Here is an 8,366-nt window from a genome sequence, read left to right on the forward strand (position 1 = left end):
CAGAAACAATGAGCTGGGGCAGAAACAATTGGGTGAAGCTGCACAAGAGCTGGAGCCATAAATAACCTGGAAGAGAAAGAAAAATGGGCAAAACCAACCTACCTGAAGCTGCAAACGAGCTGGAACCACAACCAACTGGAGCTGAAATGATCAAGAGTCATCCATGGGCTGGAGCTGCAAACAAGCTGGTCCTGAGATGGGAACCCCAAATGAGCTGGGGCTGTCCAGGAGCTGGACCTGAAACAAATGGGTGCAGAAACAATGAGCTGAAGCTGCAAATGAGCTGAAACAGAAACAAAACAGGGGCAGAAACAACCTACCTGGAGCTACAAAAGAGCCAGAGCCATCCATGGGCTGGAGCTGCAAACGAGCTGGTCTTGAGATGGGAACCGCAAATGAGCTGGGGCCAAACTGAACTGGAGCCGTCCATGAGCTGGACCTGAAAAAAACAGGGGGAGAAACAATGAGCTGGACCAGAAACAATCCAGGTGAAGCTGCTGCAAATGAGCTAGAGGTGTCCCAGAGCTGCAGCCAAAACTGAATTGGAGCCATCCACAAACTGGACCTGAAAAAAACTGGGGCAGAAACAACCAACCTGAAGGTACAAACGAGCTGGAGCCCAAACTGACCCGGAGCTGTCCAGGAAACCAACAGGAGCCCGAACCAACACTAAACCAACCACCCAAACCCAAACAACTGACCTGTGGCTGCGCAGTCCGGGCAGGCAGAGCTGGGCAGGCGCAGAAACAATGAAGGTGAAGCTACAAATGAGGTGGAGCTGGAAGCAGCTGGAAGCAGCTGGAGGCATCCACAAACAGGAGCTGAAGCTGTCCAGAGCTGTCCAGGAGCTGGACCTGAAAAAACAGGGGCAGAAACAATGAGCTGAAGCTCCAAATGAGACAGAGCCATCCACCAACTGGACCAGAAACAAGAATGGGGGCAGAAACAACCAACCTGAAGCTACAAATGAGCTGGATGAGTTGGAGCCATCTACAAACAGGAGCTGGAACTAGCCAGAGCCATCCAGGAGCTGGAGGTGTCCAAGAGCTGCAGCCAAAAGTGCACTGGAGCTGTCTAGGAGCTGGATCTGAAAAAAACAGGGGCAGAAACATGAGCTGGAGCTGCAAATGAGCTGGACCAGAAACAATCAAGATGAAGCTGCTGCAAATGAGCTAGAGGTGTCCAAGAGCTGCAGCCAAAACTGAACGGGAGCCATCCACAAGCTGGACCTGAAAAAAACTGGGGCAGAAACAACCAACCTGAAGGTACAAATGAGCTGGAGCCCAAACTGACCCGGAGCTGTGCAGGAACCCAACAGGAGCCCGAACCAACACTAAACCAACCACCCAAACCCAAACAACTGACCTGTGGCTGCGCAGTCCGGGCAGGCAGAGCTGGGCAGGCGCAGGCAGGGCTGAAAAATGAGCTGGGCCAGAAACAACGAAGGTGAAGCTGCAAATGGGCTGGAGCCACAACCAGCTGGAGGCGTCCACAAACAGGAGCTGAAACTGTCCAGAGCCGTCCAGGAGCTGGACCTGAAAAGAAACAGGGGCAGAAACAATGAGCTGAAGCTGCAAACAAGGTGGAACAGAAACAAAAGAGGGACAGAGACAACCAACCTGAAGCTGCAAACAAGGTGGAGCTGAACCGAGCCAGAGCCATCCGTGGGCTGGAGCTGCAAACCCGCTGGAGCTCTCCATGAGCTGGACCTGGAACAGGAGCCACAAATGAGCTGGAGCCAAAAGTGAACCGGAGCCGTCCAGGAGCTGGACCTGAAACAAATGGGAGGCCAAACCAACAAACCAACCAACTAAACAAAACCAAACGGGGCCCAAACAACCTGCCTGAAACTGCAGCCGAGCTGGAGCTGCGAGGTTCCCCGCAGCGTCCCTGGGCGGGCGCAGGCAGGACTGTCCCCAGCCAGGACGGGCCACGTGCAGGGCAGGCGGCAGCGTCGGCCTCGGCGCAGGCAGCCCGGCTTCTTCCCGGGGCTCCGCACCCCACGCGGCTCCCGGCGTGGCTGGGGCTCCTCTGTCCGTCTGTCCGTCCATCCCTGTGCAGACAGACGTGGCACAGTCAGAGATCAAGGGCACGGACCCAGCACCACACGCCTGTGGTGGGAGGGGGGGGACGGACGGGGACGGGACACCAGAAACGTCTCGTTTCTCCCCAGGAGAGCGGGCGAGAGCCAGGATCTGGCTGAAAACCCGCTCCCCCTGCGCAGCAGCAGCGGTGGCACAGACCGAGTCCAGCAGCTCCGGGCTGGGGACGGGGCTGGCACCACACCAGTGCCAGTGGGGTCTGGGCTGGACCCCGACAGCGCCCGCTCCCACCTCCCCAAACTCCCCTCGCAGCCACGGCCCCCCCAGTCCCACCACCCAGCTCCCCTCGGCCGCCGCCTCGGGGCTCTCACCTCACCGGGCACGTCCTCCCCGCCGGTGTCCCTGGGCGCTCGCTGCCTCGGGGCCGTGCTCCTCACCCGGGCACAGGGATGAGCCTTCCCCTGCGTCGGCACGGCCACGCGGCATCCCCGGTGCCGCCAACGCCTCCCAGGGACCGGCAGCACCGGGACGGCCATCGCTGCTGCTCCCTGGCCAGGCCGGCTTCACCACCGGGGCTGCAGGAGCTGGTGCGGGTCCCGGAAGCGGCCTCTGCTCCAACCGCAGCGCATTATGAGCTGAAAAAGAAGGTTTTGGGTAAAACCACAGCTTCAAGCAGAGCTCAAAGCCACCCCAAGCCTCTGCCATGGGAGTAGTCTAACGCTGCCAGCTCTGTGCTTGGGCATCTGCCTGCGAGGATGACTCTGGGCAGGGCTGAAGGGCTGAACCCCAGCGGAAACCAGTTCCCCCTGGTGCGAGCTCTCCCCGGCTCCGGCAGAGCCGGCGCCAGCCCGGAGGGGTTTGTCCCGCCGGCAGCCCGTGCCGACCGAGGGGAGAGGCTGCGACGCAAAGTACAGAATTACAGGAGTCAATAGTTACTCACGTGCGTGGGGCGTCCCAGCCAAATTGGGGCACCCCAAAGGGGGTTCTGGCGCCCTTCAAACGTTCGGGTCCAACACGTTTGACTAAGCACTGGCACCCACACTACCCATCACTGACCACAGAAAAACTCGGCAAAGCAACTCCGTTTCTGCAGCGTTCTTGCTGCTGCTCTGTCGATCCAGACGCCCCGGGAGTCCGTCTTGCCAGAGTCGCTTCTCTGCGCCGCCAGCCGGGTTTCAAAGGCGCGTCAGAGGGGCCGGGTCCGGCCTTACCTCGGATGCTCGGGGACATTCTTTGTCCTTCAGGGACAGCTCTGGGCTTCCACGAAGCAAAGTCCTTTGTGCGGGGTCAGGCACGTGGGCAGGAAGGGCTCGGAGAGGCACAGGGGACAATAAAACACTCCGTTACCTGGGGCAGGGGGGAGAAGAAATGCGTGGTAAAAATCAAAGCACAAACACAAACAACTGCTGTGTAAAATCAAAACTTTAACCTTGACTCTTGAGTTTTAACTTTCCACGTCAACCATAACCCGTGGCTAGCAAGCACACGCAGGGCACTGGTAAAGAGCAGCTTAAACATACCAGCTAATAAACTGCCTTAAGCAAAAGGAAACCAAAATGCATTTGATGAGACCCTTGGTCTCCTCAGAAACCCCCCAGGAAGGCTGTTCCTGTCGGGGTGACCTGAAGAACCGCTGCAGCAGTTCTGGGCCCAGCCCCGCTGCCCCCAGCAGCCCAGGGCACCTGACCCCCCCCCCGAAACCCCCCCCGCAGCTGCAGCTCTTGGGTGTTTGAAGGAAGAACACAAACCCTTCTCCAAAGTAACTGCCGACTCCCGGAGCTGAGAACCACAAGACACTGTGCTCCAGCCCAGGCAAGAGAAGACAGGTGGAGCCCATCCCGGTGCCTCCAGCTCAGGGGGGCTCTCCTCCTGCCTCCTGTTACTCACCCTGATCAGGGCAGTGACCAGCGTCTCTGCTTCCCCTCGCTGGGGCACCCCAGGGAATCCCGACAGGCCGTCGGCCTCCAGTCCGGGGGTCGGATGCCGAGACCGTGCCCCGGTGTCCAGGGAACGTCCCGCCTGCGCAGCCCAAAGCACCCTGGCCTGCCCTGGCTGGAAACGGGCGCAGCCCAGAGCGCTCAAGAGAAAACGTCCCACTTGGGGATCTCGGCAAATCCAGCAGCACTTGCGTTACACGGGGACCTTAAAACTGCACCACAAGTGCATTACCTCCACCAAAGGAGACCTCAGACACGGCTCCCAGCATTGCTGCAGAGCCTGCGCCCACCCGCCAGCCCTCACGGCACGGCAGCGCCCGCCGTCGTGGCCCAAAACCCCCCCGTCCCCTCAGCCCGCACGGGGGGGATGCCCGTGTCCCGGCTGCTTTGGTCCCTGTGGGGACGAGCAAAGGCAGCAGCTTTAGGAACAACAAAGGCAGCAGAGGTGCCCGAAACCCTGCCCCGAGAGCCGGGGGTGTGGGTGAAGGTTGGTGTATCAAACCTGTGTCACAGCCTGAAAAGCAGAGGTGCAGCAAACGGGTTTGTCTTGCTGATACGCAGCGTGGAGGGCCCCGTGCCCCAAAGGGCGGCAGGACCTGCTGCCCGCCCCACAGACGAGTCACTACCGGCCCCCAAAACTGCAGTACCGTCCCGGGACAGATGTCATGTCCCCCTGTGCGGCTCGGGGAGCCCAGCAGAACACAGACCGGTGCCGACGGGCAGGCGTAGCGTCTCTCGTGCCGACGCAGGACGGGCGAAGGGCGAGCGGTGCCCGCACACGCGTCACGCCTCGCCCACGGGAGCGCCCCGGCTGTCCAACCTGTAAAACACGAGGCCCGGAGGAGCAGAGCATCAGCAGGGGGAACTCCTGGGTCACCCCAGCAGGCACAGCCGGCACCAGGAGCAGGGCCAGGCACCCTGCAGCCCGGGAGGCTCCCCGGTACCCAGAGCAGCAGCAGCAGCAGCTGCCGGGACGAGAAGCGGGGCACAAGCCCCCCTGAGCCCCCGCGGGGGCGTTGGCAGGGGACGGTCCCCCCCAGCCCCCCCCGGCCTCGCACCCCGGTCGCTCCCGGCGCACCCTCCCCCGAGGCGGCAGCCGTGCAGGGGGACCCCGCACCCCGGCTGAGCCCCACGGGGCTGCTCCGGGACAGAGCCGGCCCCTCCTGCCGCCCCCACAGCCCGGCCGGGCCCCGACACCCCCCGCGCCCCAACCCGGGGGGGGCACAACCACCCCCGACCCCGGGCACCCCCTCACAGCCCGCCCGGCCCGGACACCCCCTCCCCAAGCCGCGGCCGGGCCCCACCACCCCCCCGGCCTGGGGTTCGCCAGGGGACGGCGGGGCCCGCAGGTCACCCGGAGACGGGCCCCGAGGGCCCGGGCACGGCAGGGCCCGACCCCGCCGGTCAGGGACCCCCTCGGCCCTCAGGGACCCCTCAGGCTCGGCGGGACTCCACCTGCGCCACTCGGGACCCTCACACAGCACTCGGGGACCCCCCAGGCCCACTCAGGGACCCCCCCAACCCCTCGGGGACCCCCCCGGCCCTCAGGGACCCCCACAACCCCTCAGGGACCCCCCCGGCCCTCAGGGACTCCCCCTACAACACACTCAGGACCCTCACACACCCCTCAGGACCCCCACAACCCCTCAGGGACCCCCCAGCCCCACTCAGGGACCCCCACAACCCCTCAGGGACCCCCCCTCAGGCCCCCCCACCCCCCTCAGCCCCCCCGGTACCTGCAGCCCCCGCCCCGGGTCACGCGCAGCTCCCGCGGCAGACGGAGGCGCCCCCTGGCGGCGGCGAGCGGTACCGCGCCCCGGGGCCTGTTCAAGCCTCGGGGGTCGGCGCGCACCTGCCCCGGCGGGGGCGGCCCCACCCGCGCCGACCAATCGGCGGTGCCGGCGCCTCCGCCCAACAGCCAATGGCGAGGCGGGGCGGGGCGGGAGCAGTGCCCGCCGGCGGTGGCGCCGCCTAGCGGACGAGCCGCGCCCCCGCGAGCAACGCACGCGCACGCTCAGACACGTGCACAGGGACACACGCGCACAGGGACACACGCGCAGATACGGGCACACTCACAGGTCCGTCCTGCACACTCACACACACGCACACACACATGTGCACACAGGCACCGACACACACATACACACACGCAGCAATGCACACTCAGACACGTGCACACGGACACACGCACACACGTGCACACACAGATACATGCACACTCACACGTGCACACTCACAGACATGCACACACACACACACATGCACACTCACAGACATGCACACACCCCCATGCACACGTGCACACTCACACTCACACTCACACACACACGCACACACACGCACACACAGAGGCACCGACACCCCCCCCAGGCACCCCCCCAGGCACCCCAACGCCCCCTCAGGCACACGCGCACCCCCCAGCCCGTCCAGCCAAGCAGGGCCGGCTGACGTTGTCCCCGGCAGGAATCCCGCCGTCAGCGGGTCTCTCCCTCGCGCGGCCCAGGCGGGGCCGTGACACGCCCCACGCCGCAGCCCGGGCGCGCGACGACCTCCGCGACCCTCGGCCGAGCGCGGGACCGGGGCTCCCGTCCCTCCGCGGCGCCCGCGGGGCGCCCGCCCCCCCCCCCCCCGCCCCATTGGCCCCGGCTCGGTATTTCAGCTCCGGCTGGGGGGGCGGCTGGGTCCCTGCGGCCGGGCCCGGGCCGGGAGCTCTCTCTCGCCTCGCGAGCCGGGCCGGGCCGGGTGCCGGCTGCGGGTGCTGCCGCCGCCGGGGGGGTGGTACGGGCCCGCCTGGGACTGCTGCGTAGGTACTGGGGGGCTCTGCCTGTGTCTGGGGGGGCTCCGCTTTCCTGCGGCCGTGGGGTGCGAGTTTGTTCGTCCTCCGGGTTCACGGGGCTCTGTCGGCGTTACTGGGGTGGGTTTGCGTGGCAAGGTTTTGGTAGCGGGGGGGACGGGGGGGCTTCTGTGAGAAGCTGCCAGAAGCTTCCCCTGTGTCTGACAGAGCCGATGCCAGCCGGCTCCAAGAGGGACCCGCCGCTGGCCAAGGCCCAGACAATCGGCACCTCTGGGATAACGCGTTTATAAAGAGAAAACCAGTCAGAGAGAGCTTTTGCAGGTGGAGAGAGGAGTGAGAAGATGTGAGAAACTCTGCAGACCCCCAGGTCAGTGCAGGAGGAGGGGCAGGAGGTGCTCCAGGCACCGGAGCAGAGATCCCCCTGCAGCCCGTGGAGGAGGATGATGATGGAGCAGGCTGTCCCCCTGCAGCCCATGGAGGAAGGATGAGGGGGTGCAGAGATTCCACCTGCAGCCCGTGGAGGGCCCCACGCCAGAGCAGGTGGAGGCACCTGAATGAGGCTGTGACCCCGTGGGGGCCCCACGCTGGAGCAGTTGGTGAAGGACTGTCTCCCGTGAGAGGGACCCCACGCTGGAGCAGGGGAACGATGAGAGGAGTCCTCTCCCCGAGGATGAAGAAGCAGCAGAAACACCGTGTGATGAACTGACCATAACCCCCATTCCCCGTCCCCCTGTGCCGCTGGGGGGGAGGGAGAGAAATGGGGAGTGAAGTTGGGTCTGGGGGGGAGGGAGGGGTGGGGGGACGGGGCCTGAGATTTGGGGTTATTGCTCATTGCTCTGCTGTGTTTTGCTCGGTAATAAATCAGATGAATTTCTCAGTTCAGTCTGTTTTGCCTGTGACGACAATTAGTGAGTGATCTCTCCCTGCCCTTCTCTCGACCCACCCCGTTTCGTTACACCTTTCCTCCCCCGTCCAGCGCAGGCTGGACACCCACAGAGCGGCTCTGGGGGGCACCTGGCCCCCAGCCCGCGTCACCCCACCACCACGACGTCAGCAGCCCGCCTGAAAGCGGCGTCGGTGTTCGACGGCCGTTCAACGAACCTCGCGGATTCGCTTTCAGTCCTCCAAGGCAATACGGTCTGGGGGAGTTCACTGGGGAAAAAATAACGAGGAGTCGAGGTGGGATATTCAGGCCTAGCTTTGCAAATGCCTTTTGGCGTCGTCGCCCCCGAGATGAGCCCCGTCTCGGTCCGCTCCCTCGCCAGCCCTGGGCCCCGGCACGTGGCTGCCTGCCCCCCAGGAGAGGGTCCCCCGACAGCCGGGGCGGTGGGGGAGGAAGGGTGCCGGACGGCGGGCTGGGAGCCGCCGCGGCCGTGCAGAGGGGGACGGGCAGAGCCGGGGAGCCGGGAGTGGGCTGCGGGGTTTGGGACAGCCGAGCCCCGGCGCCCCGGCCCGGATTTGGTGCCTGGGGGAGAAACAGGGGGGAGGTTTGTCCCCCAGCCCGCCGTCGGTGGGAGAACTGCACTGGGGTGGGTTATCGGGGCAAAGCCCCTCGGTCTTCTCCTGTAGCGACGGGTGGATGGATGGGTGGGT

General features: G+C 64.7%; 1 long non-coding RNA gene across 1 annotated transcript; it reads right to left on the reverse strand.

Annotated features, from left to right (window-relative positions):
* Window positions 1-1,148: 1,148 nt before the first annotated feature.
* LOC142601630 (uncharacterized) lies at window positions 1,149-5,155 on the reverse strand. The gene is made up of 5 exons (XR_012835149.1): window positions 4,482-5,155; window positions 3,099-3,389; window positions 2,414-2,677; window positions 1,773-2,053; window positions 1,149-1,229 (listed from the first exon to the last, which is right to left on the reverse strand). It is a non-coding gene; the product is annotated as an uncharacterized LOC142601630 (long non-coding RNA).
* Window positions 5,156-8,366: the final 3,211 nt, after the last annotated feature.

The sequence above is a fragment of the Balearica regulorum genome, chromosome 4 (genome assembly GCF_011004875.1).
Source record: "Balearica regulorum gibbericeps isolate bBalReg1 chromosome 4, bBalReg1.pri, whole genome shotgun sequence".
NCBI lineage: Eukaryota > Metazoa > Chordata > Aves > Gruiformes > Gruidae > Balearica > Balearica regulorum.